Source organism: Ictidomys tridecemlineatus, chromosome 4, assembly GCF_052094955.1.
Source record: "Ictidomys tridecemlineatus isolate mIctTri1 chromosome 4, mIctTri1.hap1, whole genome shotgun sequence".
Classification (NCBI taxonomy): domain Eukaryota; kingdom Metazoa; phylum Chordata; class Mammalia; order Rodentia; family Sciuridae; genus Ictidomys; species Ictidomys tridecemlineatus.
Window position 1 is genome coordinate 116,621,612 of NC_135480.1, and position 27,728 is coordinate 116,649,339.

The following is a 27,728-nucleotide window of genomic DNA, read 5'->3' on the forward strand; positions in this document are numbered from 1 at the left end:
TCACTCTCTGAATTCTAACTTCCTGGTTACACCTCTTTCTAGGCACCACCTAAGTAGCCCGCCCACATGCCTATCACTTCAAAATCATGAAAATCTTCAAAAGGGGACCTTTCTTAACCTAAGCAATCTCTGAGCACTCTCTCTGTGGACCTCACCATAAGATGCACAGTGTTCTGAACCTCTGACCTCAGGACTTCCCTTAAGGGTTGGTATCCAATTATATTCTCCTCCATTCCTTTCGTTGGATAACTTGCTCTCTGTTACAATCACTTCAGACTACATCTAGCTGAAGTTTGTTTAGCAATTTCTCTGAGCCAGATACTGTTAAACCTTTGCCCTAGGTTAGCTCTGTTGAATCAGTCATATCCTATGAGGTAGGTATGTTATCATTGTCTTTATTTTACAAGTAATACTGACGTTCACATGGATGGTTGCCTTGTTTTTATACCATAACTTAAGAGTAGTAGAACCAGGCTTTGGACCCCATGGTGGTTTTCAGAACCCAGTCTTCCTCCTCTGTACCTGATTGCTTTCTGACATTCTGAGGTCAGTGAGTAGCATCCTGTCAGGTCATAATGTGCTTAAGTCCATCCTCATCTGACTATGTTGTGGCTAAAGTGCTTTCTGTGTTCTGCTGCAACCTGATTGGCTGGTTTTAAGTACTCCAGGTGTGACGTAGGAACCATCATGTTCATTTGCTTCTATGCCCCTCTTGAGAGTTGAATTATCCGTCAGGTAGCACCTCTCCATTCCTTTTTTCTGATAATAGAATCCCACAGGGTCTCTACAAAGTCTAGATTAAATCCCATATTTTCCTCAAAATACTAACTCCTTCCTCTGAAACCATTTTCATACTAACTTCCTCTCATGCATAATTATTATGCATATATTCCACTGTCTTCCAAATCTGACTTTCCTAAATTGAACGGATTGTGCTATATTTGTCTTTTAAGCTCATTGGTATCTGTCATAGAGCTTTACCTACAGCTGGTACAATATGAATGAGATGATTAAATAATTGGGAACTAAATTACCTGCTTGGTCTGGGGGTATGAACAAAGAGTCTTACCATTACATCTTGCTGAGATTATTTTCCACTTAATCACATGCCCCAGGAATGTCAGGGCTTATGCTCACATTGAGGGGAGACTAGGCACATAACAGGCCAGACAGGCATTGGCATATATAGATGACAAGAAGAATTGAGTCCTTATTTAAATAGCTCACCAATGCTAATAAAATTTTTAAAAAATGAGATTTACCATATATGGATGTAAAGTTTGGGGCACAAATGTGAGGCCAGGATTTCATTATGAAACTAATTTAATTCAAATAATATTAATTGAACAGCTTCTATAAGAAAAAGTATGAAAGGCTGCCTTTCTCTTGAAAGAGTTTGCAATAATCAAATTTAACATTAGAAATATAATGAAACTTTAGAGAATAGGAAACTAATCACTTCATTTTGTAAGAGAGAATAGTAAAGCCTAGAGAAATGTTATTGACCAATGGCTACAGAGCTCTCTGAGATTAGTTGCAGTATTAGACCCCTAGTCTGTTTCATTGTATCACAATTCTTTTTCCAAAATTAAAAAAAAAAGACTAGTGTTACAGTAGCAACAAATCCAGTTAGTGAAAAGAAAAAAACATTCAGACCATGTAGGGGAGTTATTTTGTAGGCGATTCCCCCAAAAGATCACGTCCCTTAAGTCAATGCCAAAATACATTTATTTAAAAATTTCATTCCAGTTTGTAAAATAACCTGTGACTACAATAAGTAAGTACTATATCAGAAGTGTATTTCAGTTAAGCTTCAGAACCAGTAAAAATTTCAAAAGACTGAGACGAGACAGAAAAAAAAGGGGAAGATTAAATAAAATGACGTGCAGGACAATGTTTATAATCTTTAAACAAAAAAAAAGCAAAAGTATTAAATATCCAAGGGGATGAAAAAGCACCAAGGAAAGTTTTGTATGAGATATCAATGGTTTGTATGAAGGGGATGTCAGGTAACATGGCTGAATACAAAACAGGATTTCTAAGAGATGGGGAGTGATACTGAGTTCAGAACCTAAAGCACTTTGAATGTCACTTGAAGGATTCTAAACAATATGATATAGTTTATATGGTAGAGTCTACAAAATAAAGACTTGGGAGCTCAATGCTATCATGACCAGAGCAAAGCAGGTAATCCTGTCACTATAGTAAACAGGCTAGGGAACGTAGGCCATCTGATGTCCAAGCACAGTGCCTTGGAAAAATTGCTGGAAACCATGAAGCTGAATTGTCAATTCTTCACAATGATTCAAATAATTATCAACAATAGTAAGAGCAGGTGAGTCCCAGGCATTTGAGATGATGTTCTCAGCAATGGTGCAGCAACACAGGGGATGAAGAACATTTGAGAATAGAGGAGAGTTTGAATTCAGACATCCCAAATGTGAGGTGCCAGACAACATGCAGTTAAGAGTACCCAGCAATATTTTCCTTGTTAGAATACCAAGTTCTCTTTGTTTTCTGATTTCCTCTCCTAAGATCAACTATTGAGAACATGGATACTTAGAAGAGAAAAGCAAGGATTTCACAAAGTTGCAACAAAAATACAGCAACATCTCTAATAAACCTCTGGAGAATCTGAACACTGCCTTGAATTTGAGCAGCTCAAATTGTATGGTTGGGAGAAAGCAGTGGCCACAATCTGAGATGGAGAGGGCAGTGGAGGGTAAGTTAAAAGGAGGCTTTCTGGTTCCCTCCCCACTCTGTCTCACATTGCTTTCAGGCAAAATGTGCTTCCCTGTCATGGATGAAATCAGCTGTGAGATACATAAGACGTAATTAAGATGGCAGCATAAATGAATGGGGGAAGGAAAAATGTTCTGTAAACTGGCTTACTATCTATGTAAACCCATTGTCAAAATAAATGCAGAATAAAGTGAAATGAAAATCAGAAAACTTGAGTAGTAAACAGAAGAAAACAAGGAAGAATATCTGAATAACCAAGGATTAGAGAATGATTGTAGCATTATCAAGTTGTAGCAAAATGTTAACAAAAGTTTGTGAATTTGAGAGGATCAAAAATAAGAATTTACCTCAACAGAGGGTATGATGAGTGAAATTAACAGACATTGATAGATTAGGAAAGGTTTAAAATGTCTGAAAACCGACAAGACTACTATTTAGAATACACAATGAATGCATATAAGTAAAAAGACACTAACCTCAATAGAAAGCATGGGTGAAGAATCTGAATAAACAATTCAAAGAGGGTAAACAAAAATCTTACAATATATAAGAAAGAAAGAAATTATTAATCAGGAAAAGTTTGAAGTAAAACAAAAATGAGATATCAATTTATACATGGTAGACTACCAAAATTTAGGAAGCTGGATAAAGTCAAGTTTTGAGGGAAGTGAAGGGAAGGACATGGCTTGGTGCAGCAGGTGGGAGAAGACTGCTGCAGTGAATGGAAGGAGGGACAGATATGTATGTGTGCAGAGATGAATACATAGATAAATATATAGGTGTACATAGATACATACACAGATACCATGTTTCACCACATAAAAATAATATGAGCTGTGACCATTATGTGAAGCTTTAAAAAAAATAAAGTCTATCAGCATTTTAAAGTATTACTTTAAAAGTCATTTGTTACTAAACTATCTTTGGGGCAAGATGAGGATGCATAAAATAATCATGAATTTACATAAAGTGCGATAGTGAAATATTGTTTATGTGGGTACCCATCCATCCGTCAGCCACAGTCTGACCTCCCACATGCAGCCTCATGTCCTTCTCTTCACTTTCCTCAACACTTGGATTAATCCAACTTCCTAAATTTTGCCAGCCTACCAGGGAGGAAGGAAAAATGTTATGTGAATGATGTCTCATTTTGGTTTTACTTCAAATTTTTATATAAATTACAAGAATCCAAAAAAGTGGACATATTCACTTAAATGAATGGGTCTTTTGTGGGGGTGAAAGTGGAAAATGGGGATAACTACATAAATTTAAAAAAGAAAAGAGCCTAATTACATGGTTCAATGACTAAGATCCCATGTGAGATACTTGTCTTCAACACTTTAGATTCTAAATTAAAAAAAAAAGAAAAAGAAAAAGAAAAGAAAGAAAAATCAACCACCAGTTGAGAGAATGAGTTGATAACTCAGGAAACTAAGATAGGAAATAGAGACTGGCAAGCATACACTTAGAAGAGATAGCCACATTCATGGTCAGGCTAATAAAAGGAACCAAGAAAGAAAGTGACAAGGATTGGGGACACAGAAGACAGGAAAAATTGGTTATAAACTTTCAAATTCATTTGATAATGCTACAACTCTCTTGCTGCACAATCTGACTAGAGAAAAAAATCAGAACACTTTTACTAGATATTATGATGTAAAATAATAAAATGCACCAGCATATGAAACATTGTACCATATCCAAGTAGAATTCATGCATACTAGAATATTTCAACTATTGAAAAATCTATCAATGATGTCATTATATTAAAATATAAAGAGAAAAATCATGTATTAATATTATCAGATGCCAAACAAGCTTTTGTTAAAATTAACAAAGAGGGGGAAAAAGAGGAAGGAAGGAAGCAAGCAAGCAAGTAAGTGGGCAGGGCAGGCAGGGAAGGCAGGCAGGCAAAGTAGGAAAAAAGCAACTTCCTACAGCTCACGAAGTTTTATAGCAAAAAATTAACAAAACATCATGTTAAATTTGAAACACAGAAGGCAATTCCATAGAGAAATGAGAAAAGAATACCCAATATTCTTCTAGGGATTTAAATAAACACTGAAAGAAGAAAAAGAGATTCATCTATTATTATCTAAAAACAATATAATTGTCTTCCTAAAAATGCAAACGCCTCACTTAAAAATTATTAAAACTTGGTAAAAGTTCAATAAAGTGACTACATATCAAAGAAATATATCAAAATCAATAGTTTTCCTTTATGCCAGCAATAAATAGTCATAAAGTACTAAGGGAAATATAACATGCTTAAAAATTAATTTAATAAGAGCTTCACAAAACCTCTGTGAATAAAACAAAAAAAAATACAGAAGAACATTAAAAGAAAAAAATTTCCTGAATGAATAACTCATGATGAACTATTTCTTGCTGGTCTCATTAAAGTTTGTACCTTGTATTGATGATCTATCTGGATCCAACCACTTCTTACTGTAATAAAGTCACCTCTTAGGCAAAGGTTCTCCTTTTTGCATCAAGTTTCTTTCTGTACAGGATAGTCCCCTTTATCATGAAAACACACTACAGTATCACCAGTAGTATTAAAAGCAAACTAAAATAAGATCTTCATTACCATTCCAAACCTTTCAACAAAATATCTCCAGTGTTGCCTGTTTTTGGCACATTCAATCTTTCTAATCATGTGTTCCATATATGCAAATTTTCCTACACGCTAAAAATTGTTTGTGATCCCAAAATCAATGATCAGAGTTTCCCCAGCCATTTATGGACTTGCAAAGAGCAGCAAAATATTTGAGCTACCCGGTGTGTGCATTCCCACCTGTTGTCAAATGAAGAAATGCTTGGATTTATTTTTTCTCTCATACTGTAAACAAGGGTCAATTTCATTATCTACTTGGTGCCACATTTTTCCATTTTTGTTGGTGAATTTTGTATAACATGGCCCCCGAGCAGAATACTGAGGTGCCGTCTAATGTTCCTAAGTGCAAGGAGGCTAGAATGTGTCTTATGCAAAAAATATGTTTCATGAAGGAGCATTGTTTAGGCAGAGTCATGGTGCTGTTGGGTGTCAACTTAAAGTAAAATGTTTTTAAACAGAAGCACACATATCCCAATGAATAACCAGAAGCTTTAAGAAACCTAACCCTGCTTTTGTTGAAGGAGCTATGAATCTCTCTGTATTCACCGCCATAAGGTCCAGGGTGTTTTTTAGAACATTCATGCAAATGAATGAAAATTGACTGCGTTTTCCCATTTCATCATGCCTCACTCTTTTCTCAATTCCATTAAGGCTTTGTTCTCACTTCATTATAATTACTCAGTTGAATATCACCAATGGCTTCCATATTACCAGTTCCAAGGGTCTGAATGGTCTCTTCTCTTCCCTCATCATACTAATCACCAACACTCTACACAATAACCACATCTTCTCAAAACACTTTGTCTTCATCAGAACTGCACTATCAAATTTTTCTTCCAGTCTCAATTGTCAGTTCTCCACAGCCTCTTTTACTGAGCCTTTCTTTCCTCAACCTCTATGTGGGAGCTCCTCAGAGTTCTCCTATTTCTTCCCTGAGAATCTCCTCCTCCAAACGAGTGACTTTACAGACATTAATATGCTGGTGATTCTCAAATGTCTATCACTAGTACAACTACCCCCCAGAACTTGGAACTATCTCCAACTTCCTTTCTGCTATCCCACTTGGATGGTATTTTAAAGTCCACAAAAAAACTGTAGATAGATCCATATGCTCTACTCCCCTCCTATCTTCTCATTCAGGTAATTTCTTAAATAGAAGTGCCTGGAGCTGTTCCATATTCTCTCCACACATATACTTTATCTCTCTACAACCAATGTGTCAGAAAAACTCTGGCTCTACTTCCAAAGCATATGCCAAATCCATTAGCATCTCTCAAATCCACTGTTACTACTACAGTTCAGGGTCCCATCATCTTTCATTCTGATTACGTCAACAATTTCCTAAATAGCCTCTTACCTCCTCTCTTCCTTCTCTCAGCACACAAATAATCTATTCTTGTCAGAAACTAGAATGAGCTGGTAAACTGTAAACCACATCATCCCCTTTTACTCAAAGTCCTCAGAATGCTGTCTATTGTATTTAGAATAATATCCAAAACATTTGTCATGACCCATAGGACCTTACATGATCTAATCTTTGACTATGTATCTGATGACAGAAGAAATACTTCATCTTGCTGCATGCAACCTACTGGTCCTTTTTGATTTCTTAAAAAAGACAAAGTAGTTCTCAACTTAGGACTTTTGAAGTGGTTTTTCTCTCTGTTTGAAATGCCCTTCTCTCAGATTTGTCCTTTTAGGCTGCTAATGATCAGGTTAGTTAAAATGTCACTCCCTCAGGGAGGATTTCCTGAATATAAAACCTAAAATAGGCTGCCCCTTAGTTGTTCTGTCTTGTCAACCTGTTATTTTTAATCTTCATAGTATTTCTGCCACCTGAAATGGCTCTTGTATTTCCTTTTGTTCCCTGATCCTCATACCACCTTCCAGAATGTAAGTTTTATGCAAACAGTAACTTTGATAATCTTATCTATCTCAAAACCAAGGTTAGTTTCTAGCAATAAGTTTTTATTGTTATTGTTGAGTTATATTTTTTAATTTTTTAATTAACACATAAAAATTTTACATGTTTTATGTTTTTTTTTTAAAGAGAGAGTGAGAGAGGAGAGTGAGAGAGAGAGAGAATTTTTAAAAAATATTTATCTTTTAGTTCTCGGCGGACACAACATCTTTGTTGGTATGTGGTGCTGAGGATCGAACCCGGGCTGCACGCATGCCAGGCGAGCTCGCTACCGCTTGAGCCACACCCCCAGCCCACATGTTTTATGTTTTAATACACATGTTCACATTGTGTAATGCTTAAATCAAGGTGCTGGTAATGGGTGTTCACTATTGATTGACTGAATGTTTAAACTTATAAGGAAATCTCAGTATTATAGAAATACCAGGTATGTGCATGTATATTTAAAGTAATCCCTATCAGAATCTTGGTGAGGTTGGTGCAAGACTAATGAATAAGAAATCACTCTGGAGAAACATTTACGAAACCAACCAAACTACAGTTATCATAAGTACTATGACAAACTAAAGTGATAGGCAAATGGATTAATGGCATTAAAGAGAAATTCTAGAAACAGACTGATGTATGTAGAGGAATTTAACAAACAGCAAGAGTGCTATTTCACATTAGTGGAGATTTAGGTACCTCATACCATATACATCAGTATCTTAAAATCAGCCATGAATGGAAACTTTAGACTCTAGAATCAGTAATTTCTACACATTAGTGCTTGTTTTTCTTCTTCAAAAATCTGGTCGTTACTAGCAACCATTGTGCCAAGGACTCATGCAAGACAGAACTTCTGAGGATGAGAGTAGAAACAAAGTGATCTGAGGTTATAACTCTCAGCAGGTACCTGACATACTGAGATTTCAATTCTGACCCACATATTAATGGGGTAAAGTTCCCAAAGAACCTGCTTTTTTGTTTAGTATTTTACTCTTCTTGTGAGTTCTTTGTGTTTACATACCCATATGCTCACTTTATATTCCTTATTTTTCAAGTTTTGCTTTTCATATTTTGTAAGAAATAAGAATAGACAGGAATTGGTGAAATAGAGTGAGGCATAGGATAGCAGGCAGGGTTAGTTAAATAAAATGAGACTCAGGAGAGTAGGTGCTAATGCCAAAGAGAGAATTCCCAGAAAAGATGGTAGTGCTTCTGGATATGCCAGAATCAGCCCATTAAATGTGAGGCAGACCACATCACTCCTCTGAAGAAAATATTGCAGTGGTCTCCCATCCCAATTGTTTCTCATCTCAACCAGCATAAAAACCATTATCTGTGCAGTCTGTCTTCCTTGCTTGCTTCTTTCTACTCACTGAGGCCTCCTTCAAATATACAAAACACCATCCCAGATGCAGCAAAGGGGCACTTCTCAGAAGTATTCCTGGCTTGCTATCTCCAATCTCTGTTAAAATGTCATTGTCATCCACACTAGGCACCTGTCAACACTATTTTGTTCCACGGCTCTTGTCACCTTATACCATACAACGTACTTCATATATTGTTATCGTATGTCTCTCCTTACTAGAATGAAAGCTCTGTGAAGGCAAGAATTCCTACGTGTATACACTGCTGTATCCTTGGGGTCAGGAATATTGCCTCAGAGACAGGAGGTAGAAGTGTTCAGGAAGTGTTTATTGAATGAAAGGATGAAGAATCAGCAGTGTGAGATTCTCTTAGAAAGCTGGTCATTGAATATGGTGAGGGGTAGGCAGTGACTGCTGATGTTCAGGAGAGTGACCACAGTGAGGTAAAGACGGGAGCCAGTGAATGTGCAGAAGGCAGCTTGGATGCTCTGCTCATGCTCTGGGCTTTTCCACCATTGCCATTCTACCTAGGCCAGGCTTTCTAGTCACTCTGCCCTCACCCTTATTGTCACTCTGCCTTGAAGTGTTGCTCCAGTCACTTTTGGAAGGCATCCTTACACTTTAGGTGAGGGGAGAAAAGCACTTCACTTAATTGATTTCACTGTAATGGGCCCCCTGGGAAAAGAATAGGCTGGAAAAATCCTGCTACCTCATAATGGCTTGCTTCTTGCTTGTGAACTAAGTCTTCCCTAGTGTCGTTACAACATTGTCTGAAGAATCCCCAATTTCAAATTTCACTATGAATGTCAAGGAAGATTAGGGAAGGGGGGGTGCACAGGCAAGAAGTACCATAAAATGTGTGAAGAACCCCAAGAAACCACAGAGAGGCAGAATGTGACAAGGCGAATTATGACAACACAATGAGCTTTAAAATGTCTATGGATCCCCTTTAACTGACTGAACCTCCTTACCCTCTCTAATGCCATAAAGAAGAAGTAGCCTTGCATACACTCAGCCCTTCATATCTGTGGGTTCCTCACCCACAGATTCAACAAACCACAGATGGAAAATATTCAGAGAAAAAAATTACATTTGTACCAAACATGTACAGACTGTTTTTCTTTTCATTATTCCCTAAACAATACAGCATAGCAACTGTTTACATAGCATTTACATTGCATTAGGTATTTCTGGTAATCTAGAGATGATTTAAAGTCTACAGGAGGATGTGCATAGGTTATTTGCAAATACTGCACCCTTTTATAGAGGGGAATTGAGCAAGAATCAGATTTTGGTATCCCCAGGGAATCCTGGTTCCAATTCCCTGAGGATCCTGAGGGGCAACATTTTATACACACACACACATACACACATACACACATACACACACACACACACACACACACACACACACACAATAACTCATTGCTTACAGAACAGATATGCCAGAAGAAAAATCAAATCAGGAACATGAATCAGAAAATAAAATACTAAAATAGCAGGACTATTATATGTCTCACACATGACACCTTTCTATCCTGGGATCTCAGGGTAACCTTTACACCTTGATTAGAACTCAGAATAGCCTGGGGTAGGCAGGACAGGAAATGAGGTAAGTATACCTCAGTCAATGTGCTAGAATCACATACATGATTTAACCTGCTAACACTTGGGAAATCCATGCCATTATATGATAGTGCTGACGTCATTTCCATGATGTCATTTCCCTAATTTTCTATTTGGCTCTAGGTGAAAACCTAGCTGGGCCTATTTTATGGAGAGACCAAACATAAGGGGAGGAAGGGAGAGTGGGTGTCACATACAGCCACAGCAGAACCAGCCGAGAATCAGCCCTGGTGGGGGGCATGGAGCCAGGGCACAGCTGAGGCTGCCTCCGGCTGCAGCCATCTCTAGTTCTCTGGGAGAGGATTCATCTTGCAAATGTGTGCTGAGAACTGAAGGCTGGCTTTGTATGGGTGCTTTTTTGCCCTTTTTTTTCTTTTAGTACTCAGTCCCCTAGGAGACAAACTCTCATTCTAAATCAGCTTTTCACCCTTTTTCCACCCTTGATAACAGCTAGTATATAAAAGCAAAGGGAGGAACAACCTGAACATCATGAGGATTTGAGACTAAAATCATTGATAAAAAGCTGCTCTGAAGGTTTTTTTCTTTCTTTCCTTTATTTTTTTTTCCTCTCTCTGTCTTCAAATGGCAAACTACAAAACTAAGATCAGGCTGTATGGATAGAGAGATAACTCATTAGGTACTGAAACACATCCAAAGATTGCAGAAGAATTAAGTTGGAGACAATAATGCCAAGCTATCAAAGAGGAGAATAAGAAGTAATCCTGATGTTAATATCAGACAGGGAGGGAGACAGAGACAGAAAGAAAAAGAGCTAAGCAGGCAATTATTGCTTAAAAATTCTAAACTCAGGGCCCACTAAAATGTTAGCCTAAATATTAAGGGGGAAGTATATATGCACTTGGTGGCTAATGGAAACTTAAGGGGAAATAACCTGACTGTGAATTCTGTTAGATGGCAAAATAGTCTATTAGGCTCAGAAGGGGACTTCTTGGGGATAGGACAGCATCACCCTGTGGGGGTCATTTTCAATGATGTAGGAAAGTGCACTGCAGAATGGGCCACAATAGAAGCTTCGAGCCCCTTCATTGGGCAAGCAAAGGCTCGATCAAATTCCACTCCCTTCAGGAAGGATGTCTTGTCCCTTGGAACCCATAATCTGAGATTTAGAGTCAAACTCTGACCCAACATAATGCCTAGGACCAGTAACGACAGGTCTGATGTCAAGCAGCTCATGTCCTTGACATCCAGAGGATCTTATGTCCTCTGACCATGAGCCTGTGACCTGTATCTTTCTAAAAAAAGATAAAGGAAACTCAGGAAGCAGGCCTGCACAGAGCCTGAAGCCACACCATGTCTGGTGTAGGTACATAGGCCAGCCACCTGCACCCTTCGGGGAAACTGACTCAAGTCTCCTGCAGTCGTTCTTCTACAGTAACATGCATTTGTGGCAATAATTAGAAAGTGAAGCTAAATGAAACAAAACAGCAAAATAAAATTACTCTGAATCTCACCCAGTCACATTGGTATATATCCTTCACTTATATGTACATGTGTATTTTTTTTTACAAAATCGAGTTATAATGCTTTACAACCTATAATAAGTATCAAAGCAATAAAGACAAATTTATGTCTTAATCATTATCTCATTGCATAGGCATATTTAATTAATTATTTTTGTTATCTGTATATGTCTTTGTCTACATTTCTTGAAAAAAAATTAATATCTCTTTGGTGGACAACTTCACAGTCATCTTTAATTATGCCATAAGATTAAGTCATAAAAATGGAACTGCTGTGTCAAAGGGTATATATAATATTTCAAATTGTTTTCATTCTTGTTATCAAAATGATTTTTAGATAGGCAATAACTCCCGCCAACAGTATATGAGAGTGCTCTTTTGGTGGTTGTTCTTGTCACCAGGAAATGCTCTCATGACTTTGTTTCTGAGAATGCATGAATGACATCTGCCACCTCAGGCCAATAATACCAAGAAGGAAAGAGAGAAGTAGGCCTCTTTAAATAGGCAGCTTGAGCTATTTCCCCAAAGAGAAGGAACTAAGCAAGAGCCTGCAAACTGTCTTAGAAGGAATAGGCTATCTGCTTGAAACAGCCAAGACCTTTAGCTCAAATCCATTAATCCTCTTTATTAAACCTGGGTCACCTCTGAGTCCTGGCAAATTAAGCAGCATCTCCCCACTGCAAGTACATCAAAAGGCAGCACACTGTACACTGCCTGTAATTTTCATGGACCGGGGCTCCGGGGTCAGAGGGCTTCCCAGGCGCCATCCCCTGCTTTTGTCAATTTAAAAGGGAACATCAGCTGCACTTGTATAAATTACAGGCCAAGCCATGCAGGGGCCTGGGGGCAAGGCAGCATCTCTGCACCTTGGGAGAGGTGAAGAGAGGATGCAGGGCAGATAGCACGCAGCAGTGGTAGCTCCAGGGCTCTCCTTCACCCCAAACACCTCTGAGTGGGTATGGGAGCTCAGAAAAGGTCTGGTTCAAAATCAAGGGTGGGCCTGGGTCTCTCCTCAGGTCACCCTTCTCAGCTCATATGCACTCTTTCTTACCTTCTCCCAAAGCCTGCAAGGAAGAGCAGAAATTCTTCCTTTGTTGTATCAAGACAAGAAGTAGAGACAAAGTTGGAGCCCAGTGTGAAAGAGCCTGAGACAGAGCAAGACAGAAAAGGAGACAGAGGGACTGATGCAGTGAAAAGCATACAGAAAGACCAAGAAGAATCAGAGGAAGAGAGAACACAAAACCAGAGCAATATCAGGAAGCCTGGAACAAAACCACACAGCAACCTTCTTTGCACCATCTGAGCCACCCTGAAGTCAAAGCCATTTTATTTTGAAAATGCAACAGATACTTTTCGCCATCCCTTTACACAAATCTGCCTAATGCTCGAGAGCCATTCAAAGAACAGGTTAAATGAAGTCTGAAAGATCGGTATAGAATTGTGGACCCAAGCCTTATCGGAATGAGTCTCAGGGAGCATCTGGCTTTATGTTCCACTCACTAACAAAGATATGAACTCTGGGGAAGGCCCAAAGGAAAAATGCAAAACGGATGTGAATGTTAGGAATTAATTCTCCAAAGCACAGCAGAACAGAGAAGAGGCTACGTGGCCATTTGAAGTATAATAATAACTATTTTGGATGACATTATGGACCCTGACTGGATAGAATGATATACCACTAACCAAGGATCAAACATATTCAGGGGAAAAAAAAGATTCTAGAAAGTTCTAAAAGCAAAACTTGAGTTTGCCACACTCCAAGCACTTCACTGAATCCTACAAATAAAGTGATGTGTGGGCACACTTTGCTGTTGCGTCTTGTCATTCCTCAAATCTCAGCCTCTTCAGCATTTGGAGAATCGTTCACCTTCCATCTCCTTCCTGTGCTATGTGGTTATGCCTGCAATAGTTGTGGCCAAACAGCACACACACGGCCTTTCATTTCTTGTCATTATTCTCCAAATAATATACTAAAATAAGTATTTACATAGCATTTAAACATTATTATAAGGATAGAAATCATTTTAAGTATACAGGAGGATGTGCACATGTTCAATGAAAATACTACATTAAATTATTTTTACATTTTTATTGGTGCATTATAATTGTATGTATTAGTGGAATTCATTGTGACATACTCCTACATACACATAATTTGATCAGTCTCATTCCCTGTTACCTCCCCTTTCTTTTTCCTTTCCTTCTCCCTTCCTCTGATCACGAATTCCTTTACTCTACTGGTCTCCCTTTTATTATCCTATATTTTCATTTTAATTTTTTTATTTGTTGTAAATGACAATAGAATGCATGTATGCACTTTGATATATCACACATAAATTCGATATAATTTCTCATTTTTCTGAGTGTACAAGTTGTAAAATCACATTGGTCATGCTGTCACATATATACATAAAATAATAATGTCTATTTCGTTCTACTATCTTTCTATCCTCACATCATAAGGTAATGCTATTGTTCTTTAGTGCCCCACCCCGCCTTATTGTGAATTAGCATCTGCATAATGGAGAAAACATATAGCCATTGGTTTTTTGGGATTGGCTTATTTCACTTAGCACGACATTCTCCAACTCTATCCATTTACTGGTAAATGCCATAAGTTCATTCTTCTTTAAAGCTGAGTAATATTCCATTGAATACACACACACACACACACACACACACCATATATATATACATCACATTATATATATATATATATATATATATATATCACATTTTTTAATCCATTCATCTATTGAGGGACACCTAGGTTGGTTGCTAGCTATTGTGAATTGAGCTTCTATAGACATTGATGTGGCTGCATCACTGAAATATGCAGTGATGCATACTTCCATTCCAAGTTTTCTGAGGAATCTCCATACTGCTTTCCATAATGGTTGTACCAATTTGCATTCCCACCATTTAATTAGTGTAGTGTAATTATATAGAAAAGTGGTATTAATTGTGGGATATATGTATGTGGAGATAGCATAATTTGGTAGATTTCATTCCCTAATTCTTCTCATGGCTTCTCCTCCTGTCCCCTTCTCCATCCCTTCTGCTACTCTATTGATTTTCCTTCTATTTCCCCAAGATTTTTTTTTTATTCCCTTTTCTTCCATAGCTTCCACCTATTAGAAAAAAGATGTGACACTTGATTTTCTCTCTGGTTTATTTCACAGGGCATGATATTCTCTAGCTTCATCCATAACCAACAAATGACAATTTCATTCTTCTTTCTTACTGAGTAGAACTTCATTGTGTATGTATACCACATTCTCCATACCCATTTGTCTGTGTCTTTGTGATATCATATAAAGAACTTGATCATCCATGGATCTGGGTGTTTGAAGAGAGTTGTCCTTCCATGCATACTGAAGGACAACTATATATACATTTTTCCAAAATTATATGGGACAGGTAGTAACATTGTTGTGATTTTACAAGTGAGGAAAATAAGGCACAAGAAGGTACTAATACTTATCCAAGCCCTCAATCCCCAAGCCAGGAAGCAAGAGGGCCAGGATTTGATCTCAAAAAGTAACTCCTGTCTTTTTTTTCACAGGCAAGGATGGTAACCAAATCTCCCTCTCCGCTGAGGACAGATTGAAGACATCTAGCTTTGCTGATCTGGAACCAAATTAGCCTTTGCACAAGGCAAAAGTGAAGGGCCAAGTCTCAGGAAACATAGATACCATGCAGTGGGGCAGAAAGGGGACAAGATACTTCCCTTCTATGAAATATCTATCAGCATTCTAAATATGAAAGAAAAATAACTGCTATTTCTTCTTAATATTTTCTTATGGTATCCTAACATATTATCACTAATATCTGCTACATTTTTAATCAGAATAAAATACCTATGTGGGTGAATATTTTAATGATCCTCTGCCTCCCCTTGGTGTGTGGAGGAATTGGAACATTAACCCTTTTGGCCACAGGGGAAATTCATTGCTTTGACCTTTCCTCAGACCCACGGGGCACCCAAGCTTTGAAATTCTGAAGTTCTTGTGAATTGACCCCAAAGTTCATTCCCATCCTGGAGGCAGATTCAATGATAGATCTGAGAAAGAATAAATATCTCACAAACTGAAAGAAGGGCTACACACCTGCTGCCTGGAAGTAGAGAGAGTTTGTGTTGTTGCTTTTTATAATCATTAGAAAACCTTCCAGGAGATCAAAAATAAGTGATCAACAACACCAGCAGAAAATAATAATAATTTTTAGAAATTGAAGGATAATTTACTTTCCTGTCATCAAAGAAGAAATGAAAAAAAAAAAAAAAAAACCAAAACACTGTTTCCTCTCATCTCAGCATCAGCCGCACATCAACTGTGACTGTGAATCAGGAGTTGGACCTGGTGCACTGAGATCCACACCAGTGGGGCTGTTTCTGCCACCCAGGCATAAATTGTGGACAGATTAGCTGCTGTCACCAAGAGACTCCTGGCTTCTGTCAGCTTCTCTCCCAGCCATTATGCTATTAAAAACAGGGGGTGTTTTGCATATTTAATCGCTCCAATGTCATTTCACTAACATAATGCCTTTTCCTGGCACTGCATGTATGTCTTGGGTCTCCAGGGTCACCTACAGGCTGAAGGGATGGCCAGGCAGGGAGCCTCATTCCTTTCTCACTGCTTCCACTACAGGGCTCCTATTAAGGACCAGAGAACAAAGCAAGATATCCACTGGTCATATCCAGAGCAGGCTCCTGCTCCCAGGATGCTGGCCACCTGGAGGAGAGAAATTACCCCGCTCCAGTCATCCTCCTGCTTCTAGCCAATTTCTACTCCCTTAATTCAATTCAGCTCTTCCTGACCCCAGCAGGCTGGAGTTCCAGAGTTACTTTCAACAGATAGCACCAATTACCGAGGTGTGAAAATAGAAACCTTCGAATTTTGAGAACAAACCCAGAGAGGGGAACTTAACTGAACTGAGAAAGAAGGCTAGAGAGAAGGGAGGGAGGGATCTGAGCAAGGAGAAGGGATGACTCCCCAGCAATTAGGAGGCTTGCAAAGGATGAGTGCACAGAGGCTCTCAGAATGAGGAGACACCCAGATAGAAACCACAGTGCACAAGAGTGCATGAGGGAAGAGCACTTAGAGCTGGCAAAGTCTTCGTAAGAAAAGAAAAACAGACACTTTCCAGGCATGGTGGCATATGCCTGTAATCCCAGTGACTTGAGGATTGCTCATTAGAGGCCTGTCTTTTCGACTTAATGAGACCCAGTCTCAAAATAAAAAGGCCTGGGATGTGGCTCAGTGGTAGAGCATCCCTGGGTTCAATCCTGGTACCAAAAGAAAAGAAAAAGAAAAACAGACACTTATAAGAGCTCCAGCAAGAGGCCTGTGAGTCATGCTGCCAGGTCAGAGAGTGCTGGGGAGCCCTAATCTCTCTACTGCACACCCTGTAGTGAGCACATTGCCCACAACAGATCTAGCCAAACACAGAACAAGGAGACGGACACATACCAGATTCACCTTCCACCTTCTCTATGCTGTCTGTGGCTAGTACAAACTCCATTCTCATTTGGGCGGGGGGCGGGGGGAGGCCTTTGGCCCTCATTGCATACTTTCACAGGAGTCCTTCTCTTGTGCAATGCAGTGTTTAAAATACACACACACAGAGGAACCTAGACACACTTTCAAAATTAGTTAATTATAACCCCGGTTTATGCTTTGATGGTTAAAACCAATTAATCACACATTTCCTTTTTATTTTGGTCTACCATCCCCTGCAAAACTTAAATGAGGCAGGTGCCCAGCAAATATTTGAAATAATGTTTTAAACAAGATGTTCTGACTCTCTGAAAGCTGGTCTTCTTATGCATGAGATTTACTCTGGGATTAGAAATCAAATAAGAATATGCTCCCCTCCATACATGCACCCCAATCACCTTGATAGGAAAAATGACTCTATATTTCCCTCACCCCTACAAGTTACTGAGTGAGGAGCTTAGTTCACAGAGATCAGATACATAGCTTCAAAATATCTGTGCCAGGAAGAGACCAAGATATTTCTAAAAGTGTACAGAGATTATCTTTAACGGGAGTCTCATATTTCCTCTGCCAGGCATTCAAGGCTTCTGAGACAGGGCCTCCCCAGCCTTGCTCTCCCCTACTTTCAAATATGGTATTCTTTCTGTCCAGCCACATGCCATTCTGCCTTCTCTTCCTAAAGTGTGTCTTCCTGTGGTCAGTTCCTACAGGCCCAGCCATTATTCCATCTCTTCGCCAACCTAGCCATTTCCCCTCATACAACTTCCCCTTCCAGAATTTATTCCTGCTAAACTCTTCCAATGCTCAAAACTCTGCTTTTCTCAGCTATTAAAAGAAAAAGCAGGTAGAAAGTTTGCTCCCTGGAAATACAAGGTATAGGTTTATGCCCTTTTCTTTTACCTCTAAGTGTGTTTTCTTATCTACAGACTGAGTAATTATGCTATAGAGTAACATTTTAGAGTTCTCTTCCTCTCCTGCTCCTGCTTATTATGTAAAAGGGACAGATAGAAATAGGGTGGCAGTTGACTGTCCTGGCCAGGTGAGGACTCCCTGCTGTTCCAAGGATGCTAGGCCTTTCTTTGAAATTACATGTTAAGTTCCCTGAATAGGGAGGAGGGTCTACTCCTCTGTTCCCACCTGAACAGTGCTAAGGTTGAGACCAGAGCTCACCCACTTTTGTTGGATTGGTATGCCCTAAATGTGACTTGGATAACTGTTTCTGCATGTGTGATATAAAACCATGGGCATGCCCTTGAAATAGAAACACAAATACAGGGTGAGTATCCCTTATCCGAAATGCTTGGGATGAGAAGTATTTTAGATTTTGGATTTTTTTTTTCATTTTGGAGTATTTGTATATACATTCTGAGCTATCTTAGGAATGGGACCCAAGTCTTACCATGAAATACATTTATGTTTCATACACAATTTAAGCACATACCCTGAAGGTAATTTATGCAATGTTTAAAACAACTGGGACATGAAGCAAAGTTTGTGCATATTGACTTACCAGAAAACAAAGGTATCATTATCAGTCACTCACATAGACAGTCTGGTTGTTTGGCATAGAGATAATTTTTCATTTTCCATCTTGTTGGTGCTCAAAGTGGAGTTTGGAACATTTTGGATTTGAGACTTTTGGATTAGTGACGCTCAACCTATTTCTCTTCTCCCTTCCAAGGCTCAGCCTAATGAACACTATTCTCAGGGAAGAAATAAATCCAAGAAAGTTTGAGCTAGATCTTTGACTTTGAGAACAAGTCCTCAGGCACTTTATTGCTGGATCAGTTGTCTCCCATTCCTGCTAAAGATCTCTACAATTTTCCTGAAAGGACATGTTTTGCTGCTGCCTATGGTTTATGTCCAGTGTGATGTGTGGTAGGAATTTCTGCTATGTACACTGCAGTTGGACTCGAGCCCACCTCCTAAAATAAGAGAGAACTTAAAGATTTTGAACTGAATTGAATGGGACTAGCCCTCCTGAGACAGAGTTACACAACTGTCCATTTTAAAATGAGGGCATTTCCAGGCAAAATGTGATGGGTTGCACAACCTAGATATGATTGAATTTTTTTTAAAGTTCCCATACTTATGAGCATTGACAGGGTAGGAATGACACAGTTTGAAAGGACCCAGTCTAATGGGAGAGCTGGAAGTACCCAGAGCTTCATATTCTAAGTTCTCTGATAATTTTCTCTTCTCCTTTTTACAGAAGGAGAATATGAGTTTCAGAGAGATGTTTTTTTTTTTTTTTTTTGCCTAGGAGTCATGCTTCATTGCAGAGTTGCATTTGAAACTCGGATCTCAAGGATCCCTAAATCCATGTTTCCGAGCTCCATGAGCTGTGTGGGAAGCATCACCATCTCCCTGCCCCAGAAACCCATATCATAATACAAGGCAAGGGCACTTTTGAGAAGTTTCAAAATCATGTAGGGTCAGTGGATTTAAACTGAGCTGGCCAACATCTTTTTCCACACCCTCCACGTTGTGGCCACAGCTCCTCCAAACACAGCTGTAAATCCTTTCAGTCTGTAAACACTCAGATACAGTTCCCTCCATTGCTTAGCAGCTTTGACACTAATTGCTCTACAGAGTGTGTGTAACTGGCAACACCTTATTAAAAGTGAAATATATTATACTGTCCACTTATTGCTGCTTTATAAAGATAAAGTATTCTTACTACATGGTAAAGCTGGCAAAGAAATTGACAAAGTGGTTTCTAAACAGAAATGTACACAAGGCCATTGCAGACACAGGATCTGTCTCGGTTATGCGGGGAATTTCCTTGATTTGACCTAAAGATTTTGCCTCCCCACGAATCTCTCCCGTTCACTGTCCTGACTTCTAGCTTAAAGATTAGCCTCTGAGAAGCAAGCCTGGGTGCTGAAGAAAAGACAAATGTGGTTACTCTCAAAGCTGAGAAAGCAGCACAGGGCCCATCTGCAGAAGCCATTCATCTCCTTCCTTCCAAGGAGAAAAGCAGGGTGGAGAAGAGATTGAACACAGGAAATGCTGGGCAGGAAAAGCTTGGAGGAGGGAGAAAGGCAGATTTGAGCCAGAGAGTTCCAGATTTAGACAAACAGAGGACAACATAGGCTTCCTGGTGAAGACCTACCATGTCCCAAATCTACATTGAAAACAAACCTAAAATCGGCAACCACGCTGCAGACTTGCCATAGATGGTCCCCAATTATGAGTTTTTGACTCTGATGGTCAATATGTGTTCATACAGACCATACTTAGACTTTTGATTTGGTTCTTTTCCCTGGCTAGCAATATGCAGTATAATGCTCTCTCATGATACTGGATGGTGACAGTGAGCTGAAGCTCCTAGTCAGTCACACTATCAGTAGGGGAAATAAGTGACACCCTGCAGAGCGCTGTGTGGCTAAATTATAAGGCTCGGCAGGTATGGTGTATAAAACGTATTTTCAACTTAAAATGGACTTATAGGGACATAACCCCATTGCAAGTCCACAAGGATCTGTATGCTTATAACATCAGAGTATTTACCTACCACCTAACCCAGGCAAAGCCAACTATTTGACATTTTGTGATACAGGGTAAATCCATGCTGAAAAGGAACTAGATTAAACTCTTCAATTCAAATCCCCCCAAACACTTTCATTATAAACAACCCCAAATCCAAGATTACCTGCAACTCATATGGCTTGTGAGCCAAAAATGGTATTTGCATTTTTAAGAGTTATAAAAAGAAGAATAGAGATAGAGATAGAGAGAGACCATATGAGGCCCACAGAGCCTAAAGTATTTTCTATCTGGTCCTTTTAAAAAAGACATTTGCCAACGCTGTCTTAAAGGAAAGAATCAGAAAGCCACAAGAAGACTGCAGGCAGGTGCAAAGAAAAACTCTGGGTGAAAGGACAAGGACTGATGTAAAACTGCCATCAGGAAAATGATTCTCTGCTTCTAGCATAACAAACTTAGCTCAAGTGCTGAGATCTGAGTAATTGTGTTAACTGTAGTTTCTGGAAAGAATCAGCCTGTGGGAGCCTTCGCCTTTTGTCTTGGCAATGTTTTACTGCTGATCTCCACCCATGCCAGCATTGAGAAGTGGCCAAATGGGACAAGGTGGCCCCAGGAGCTAGCAGATAACAAGGGAGATGGAATGATGGAGAGAGGAACCTATTGTCCCTGCCACGTTTTGTGTTTCCGAGATACCAAATTGCCTGATCGCTTTGACATTTCCGAGACCAAATTAAAATGCGCCACCATGGAGACAAAATGTCATTAGCCTCATTATAAGTGATTGTGTTAAAATAAATACAAAAATAAAATGGGAATTAGTCCAAACCATTAAAATACAGAAGCAAAAATGGCCAACAGGGACCTTACATGTGACAGACTAAGAAAGGTTGAGACACCCCCTAAGGAGACAGGGAAGATGAATGTAATCGGCACAGTGAACGAGCAACAGGTTCTGCAGTCAGAGCTTGGGCACTAAGGCAATTGCAGGCTCTTCTGTGGCCCTGTCCTGTGATGCATGACCTTGCAGGGCACACTTAACCTCCCCAAATCTCTGAATTCCTTTTCTAGAAAGACTGGAGAGTAACATCATCTTTTTTAGGCTGTAAAGGAATAATGAAATGGTCTTTTGAGATGGACCCTCTTTGGGAGCTGGCCTTCTGGAAGAAAGGACTGGAAGCTTCTTAGGCAGGAACAGGGGTATGCTCACAAGGTGAATTCTTGGTTTCCTTCAGAGGGTGGAAACCTCTGAAGGTTTCAGGGCACATTCTTCTACTGAGAAAGATACCAGGTGGAAGGGCACATTCTTCTACTGAGAAAGATACCAGGTGGAAGGCATAGAGACCAAGGTTCTAGAGACAGCTCAGTCTGATTAAAGCTCAATGCTTATGCAGGGAAAGTCCTACCAGCAAATGGCTCAGCCTCCCCCAACTCCCAATCAATTTATTCTGCCACTTCAATTCAACTGCACGTTGCCTCTTCATTGTTTCTTTCACCTACGTTCTTCTCTCACTGACAGCATGCATTCTCCATCTACTGAGTTTCTCATTGGCACTTAGTGCTGTAGTCTTTGGGACCTTATCCCTAAATAAGCAATGACTTGAACTGATGCCTCCCCAAAGATGAGGTCTTTTGCTCTCTTTTGTCTCTTACCGTCTTAGGAAAAGGATAGTAACTCTAATTACCACCACTGCTTGGCCCACCCATCCCCATGATGACTGCCTATGTTGAGTTCCTACTGCAGCTTCCTCCTCTCCCACTATATATTGCTAATCAATCATGGGCTCTTCAAATTGTCCAGGGAACAACTGCCTATTGATTGGAAGTAGGCACCTTTTTCTTCCTGTTGAGATTAAGAACTGTGGTTTTTACCATGCACAAAATAAGTTTTTTAAAATAAATATGAGCCTACTCAAGTGGAAGCAAAATGATAGAATAATACTATCTCATACAGCATGATATGTAACTCTGTTTTCTAAATTGTTTTTCCATCAATAGCACCCTAGACCCACACAAAAATTATGTGATGTGATGGAAATAGATAATATCACTCATCTCTAAAATCTAAAAAAAAGAGACTATTAGAAAGAAAATGTCTTATGCAAGGTTTCACAGTCCATAGCAGAAAGAACAAAAAGCTCAGGTCTTAACACTAAGTCCAGTCCAAATTCTTGAATTATTTTGTCTGAGTTTTAAAGAGTAGAACAAAGAACTCCACACTGAAACTGTGAGAAGGTTAATTCCCAAATGCCTGCAAATGGCTTGGCACATAAGAAGAGCCTCCAAAATGCTCAGTAGTAATGAGCAAAGGGGCTCAGAGGGTTTTTCTGACATGAGCTCACTAATCCTCCAAAGCTTCCAGCTCGGTCTGTGGCAGAGGATGGTCTTTCTATCTCTGCCTCTGTTCCTCCACCTGCTCAGTCATCATGATCCCTCAGGAAATGTGTGGATAAGTTAATAACACTTTTATTTCATCATTTTAAATGAGCCTGAGATAAGGATTCTGGAAAGACTATTTGGTAAGACAGGAAGGGAAGCTTACACTGGCCAGCAGAAGAAAACAAGGTGAGGCTCATCATCCCTGATAAAATCGGAAACTGCAGTCACTGCAGAAGACAACTAAGGGCATTGCCCTAACCACATAATCAGAAAAACATTATCCTAGAATCCAAAGCAAGATGATTACCATTCCAGTGGTATGTACAAATGCTACTGACCACATGTAGTGCTGGGGATGGGGGCAAGAGCATGTGCTTTATGGATGCTTCCAGGGCTCAGGACTGACTGTTGAACTCTGAACTGGATCATGTGTCTCCATTAGAATCCATAGCTCCCAGAGAATCTGGTTTCTTTCTTCTAAATCCACAGCAAACACTTGACTTCGCTGAAGTTTTTTTTTTTTTTTTTCTCTGCCTATGGGCCTTCCCTCTACTTCCTTTTAACCACCTGTGTTAGTTAGATTTCTGTTACTGTGATAAACTACCTGAGATAATCAGCTTATAAAGAGGAAAAAGTTTATTCTGGTTCACAGTGTAGGAGGTTTCAGTCCATGGGAGACTGGTCATGTCTCTTTTTATCCTGGGGTGAGGCAGCACACCATGGCAGAGAGTGCATGACAGAACTATTCACTTCATGGTCAGGATGCTGAAGAAACGGAAGAAGGTGCGGGTGTCCCATAATTCCCTTCAAGGGCATGCCCCAACGACCTAACTTCTTCCTACTAGGCTTTACCTCTTAAAAGTTCCACCACTTCCCAGTAGCACCACAGGCTGAGACCAAACCTTTTAACACATGGGCTTTGAAAAATATTCCAGATCTCAACTATTGCAGCTGGGATTATCAATTTAAAAACTGAAGCCTATTTTCCCCTTTGCTCCATAAGGTGGGAATCATAACAGAGAAGACTTTTTCTCCACTGCCCCAGTGGCTCATCTTGAGGGCCTGAGGACCAAGCAACACTGTGGACTGAGATAAGTTTTGAAAAGAAAAAAGAAAGAAAGACTTCATGAGAGGCCTGATCTCCAGCTGAGAAGACTGTTTTTTTCAGAGGTGGAAATCATGGATTCCCCAGGAGCAAGAGGTTGTGAGAAGCATGCTAACAGGGGACAGACACCAGGTTCAAAGCCTGGACTGGCTGCCATGAGTCCCAATTCCTGAGCGTTCATTAGAATTACAAAAGACCAGGGCTGTAAGGCACCTTACAGGATCACCTACTGTGGCCTTATATCATGGAGAAAGAAGTGGGGGTGGGCAAAGTCCAGGGGCAAACCCAAGACCATGCAGCCAGGCAAAGCCTGGGAGGACAGAGTTCAAACTGCTGACTCCTCAAGCTCCTCTCCCAGGGCCATGTGCACTCACCCTTGGTAGTTAGGAAGAACTCCTGTCCTCAGGTAGTTTACTCTGATCTTGGAAAAATGTGAAAGACAATTGCAGAAGTTATCATAAAAGGAGTAAATCATTGAGGTCCCACATGCTTCAGGGCTAAAAGGCATGTTATAAGATAATTTTTCCCCAACACTGAATATAGGCAGCTCCAGAAAAGTTCTTCATAAATCCTATTATCTGATGTCCTACCCTGATCAATTAAGAACCTGGGTATTAGGGCTATTTTAAAGTTCTCCCAGGTGGTTTCAATGTGCAGCTACAGTTGAGTATCATTGCTCATGGAGGTCAGAGAGAAAAGAGTTTGTTCTAGGAGAAGGTGGCAAGGAAAAGTTACTTGGAAGGTTATGTATGTGAGTTGGGATTGGGATAGAAGTCAGAGAGTAAGATAGACAGAAAGTACACGATTCTTCATATCTAGACTGCTGGTCCAAGAACCCTAACTTTTAGGAGCAAGACTAAAAACAAGAAACATTAGAGATGCTAGTGTCTTCTTTCTCTGAAACTTTGTTTCTGCTTTCTGCATAACAATCCAAGTGATTGATGCTTTTCGTTTCCCAAAGGGAGCAAGTGAGGTGGTTTTAGAGAAGGTCCCTTGCCCTTGGAAAGAAGGGCCTACGTGCTTAGCCCAAGGACCCTGGCTGACCCACCATCATGCTGTAAGATCAGCCTGCAGCAATCATCTGGGGGTAATGCAGGTAATGCTTTCTCTGGCCTAATAAGGAATTGGCCCTAGGCTCCTTATCACTTGGAGGAGTGGGAAGAAGAAAAGTAATTGCAAAGAGATCTTTCAAATGTCATCTCTCCCTTGGCTTTTCACCACAGAGCTCATCTGCCTGTGTCAGCAGCCTCATTTCTCCAAGTCGGATGCAGCTGGGCACAGACCCAACAGCCAGGAAAGAGCTGAAGGCTACTAGAGTCAGGAGTGAGTGAATATTTGCCATGCTTCCCACCCCTTGCTTGGCATTACCCCACTGCCACCCAATCAGGAGAACAGGACAGGCAGAAGGGAACGATGCTTCCCAACACTCTCCTGCTGGCTTTCCCAAGGTCTCTTTCTGCAACTTGGCAGCAGTGACAATGTTGTTCAGTATTTACACTGAGATTGTCTTAAAAATCGTCTAAAGCTTCATATGACTATTCTCAGTTAACCTTCTCCCATAGATCTACATCAGGGACTCCAATCTCTTTCTAGTCCAATACACTAAATCAGAGAGAAGGTATCCAAGTTGTCCAGGTATTTGAGTAGTCAGCAACACTGTGGTTCCTCCCATATTTAGCTAACCTGCTTACATAAGATGTTCCATTAAGATATTTATTCAGTGAGTATTTATTGGGCATGCACCACCTTTGGGACCCACCTCTTTTCACAGGGCACATTACCCAAACCTCGGTAGTACTATAGGAAAAGTAGTGAGGGCTTCTGAGGAAGTTCTTAAGTCGAGAATTCTGCTAAAGGTTTGCATATAATACCATGCCCCTAAAATTTCATGTCTGTATCTATGTAGTCATTTGACTTATTCTCAGCTGATCACTGAGCAAGAAGCATCCTTTGGAGAAATGCAAGTTTCTGTAGGCAAGAAGCCTCGCTCAGGCTGATCTTCCACCACCCAGGAGCTTGTTTATGAGGCGGTTTTAGTTTTGTTATTTCAAGCTCAAAAAAGAGACCATCATATTTTCTGAATGCTATTTCTTTGGTAAATTCCCAACAGGATGAAGGTGTACTCATCTGTGAAAAATTAGACCTTATTTATGTATCCTGTTTTCCTAAAAGTTGCTGTATGAATTGGTCCGATCAGTTCATTTTGAAGATATGAGCCTACTCATTTGTAAACCAAGCTTTGGCTTAAATGGTCCTAAGGTTTTTTTTGTGTTTCTAATAATTTGTGGCATTGAATTGGCCTACCCATGTCTTGGGCTTCTCGTCATGCCCTAGTGTTAAATACTGAAGAGATTGTTATGAATGGAGTCTGTACTCTAATACCATCTTGGTTCCTTTAGTTGTATACTACAGTAATTTGGGATGACATGTGGTTCCGAACTTTGTGCCTAATCTAAGGCCTGCATGTCACTCATTCACTGCTTATTGCCTTGACCCACCCATCAGTTTACCCACGTGGCTTTAGATGAATTGCTCATGATTGTATATAACCAATTCCCTGAGCTCATTTAAAGTTGACACTACCTAGAGCTTAGTGTTTGCCCTCTTATCTTCTCTTTCTGCATCCCTTTTCCTTGTGGTTTCATGCAGGCTTATGAATTTAAATATTCCTTATATACCAGCCACTCCGTCTGTGGGACTCTGGCTCAGAAAATTCTCTCTCTCTCTCTCTCTCTCTCTCTCTCTCTCTCTCTCTCTCTCTCACACACACACACACACACACACACACACACACACACACATCTCATTACATGTCCAACTACCTACTCAACATGTTCAATAGACATATCAAGTTCAACATGTCCAAAATAAACTCCTAGTCCACACTCTCCAAAACCCTGTACCACCCATAAATCTCTATTGCAGTTGAAGGCAACGTTATTATTTCAATTGTTCCAAGTCAGAAAATTTGGAGTCCTCCTTGAAAACCCTCTCACCCACCTCATATTCTGCCAGGCTGATGACTCTGCCTTCAGCATACAGCCACGATCTACCACTATCATTTCCTCTGCTGTCATCCTGGGTCATGTTCCTGTCATCTTGTGTGTAGGGTACAGCAATAGCCTTCTAGATAGTCTAACTCTTTCTACCTTCAACGGCCAGAGTGTGCTTTTAAATCAAGCGAGATTGTGCTACTCCTAATAACCATCTATAAGAATTCTGCATCAAACTCAGAGTAAAAGCCAAACCCTTTATAAAGGATATTTGTCAGCTTCGTATTACAAAGCAAAATACCTGAGGTAAACAGGCAAAGAAGAAAAGTTTACTTTGGAACATAGTTTTGGAGGTTTCAGACCATGACCACTTGGGCCCATGGCTTTGGATCTGTGGCAGCACAGTGTGTCATAGAGGAAACATGTGGCAGAGGAGGCCTATTACTCATGGCAGAGAAACAGACTAGGGTCTCACAATCCTCTTCAAGAGTATACCCCAATAACCTAAAACTACTCACTATCTGCCCC

The 27,728-nt window shown here is 39.9% G+C and overlaps 1 protein-coding gene across 1 annotated transcript in view; it reads right to left on the reverse strand.

Moving 5' to 3' along the window:
• Opcml (opioid binding protein/cell adhesion molecule like) overlaps positions 1–27,728 on the reverse strand; it is a 1,131,302-nt gene that overhangs the window by 1,081,876 nt on the left and 21,698 nt on the right. The gene's annotated exons all lie outside the window — the stretch shown is intronic.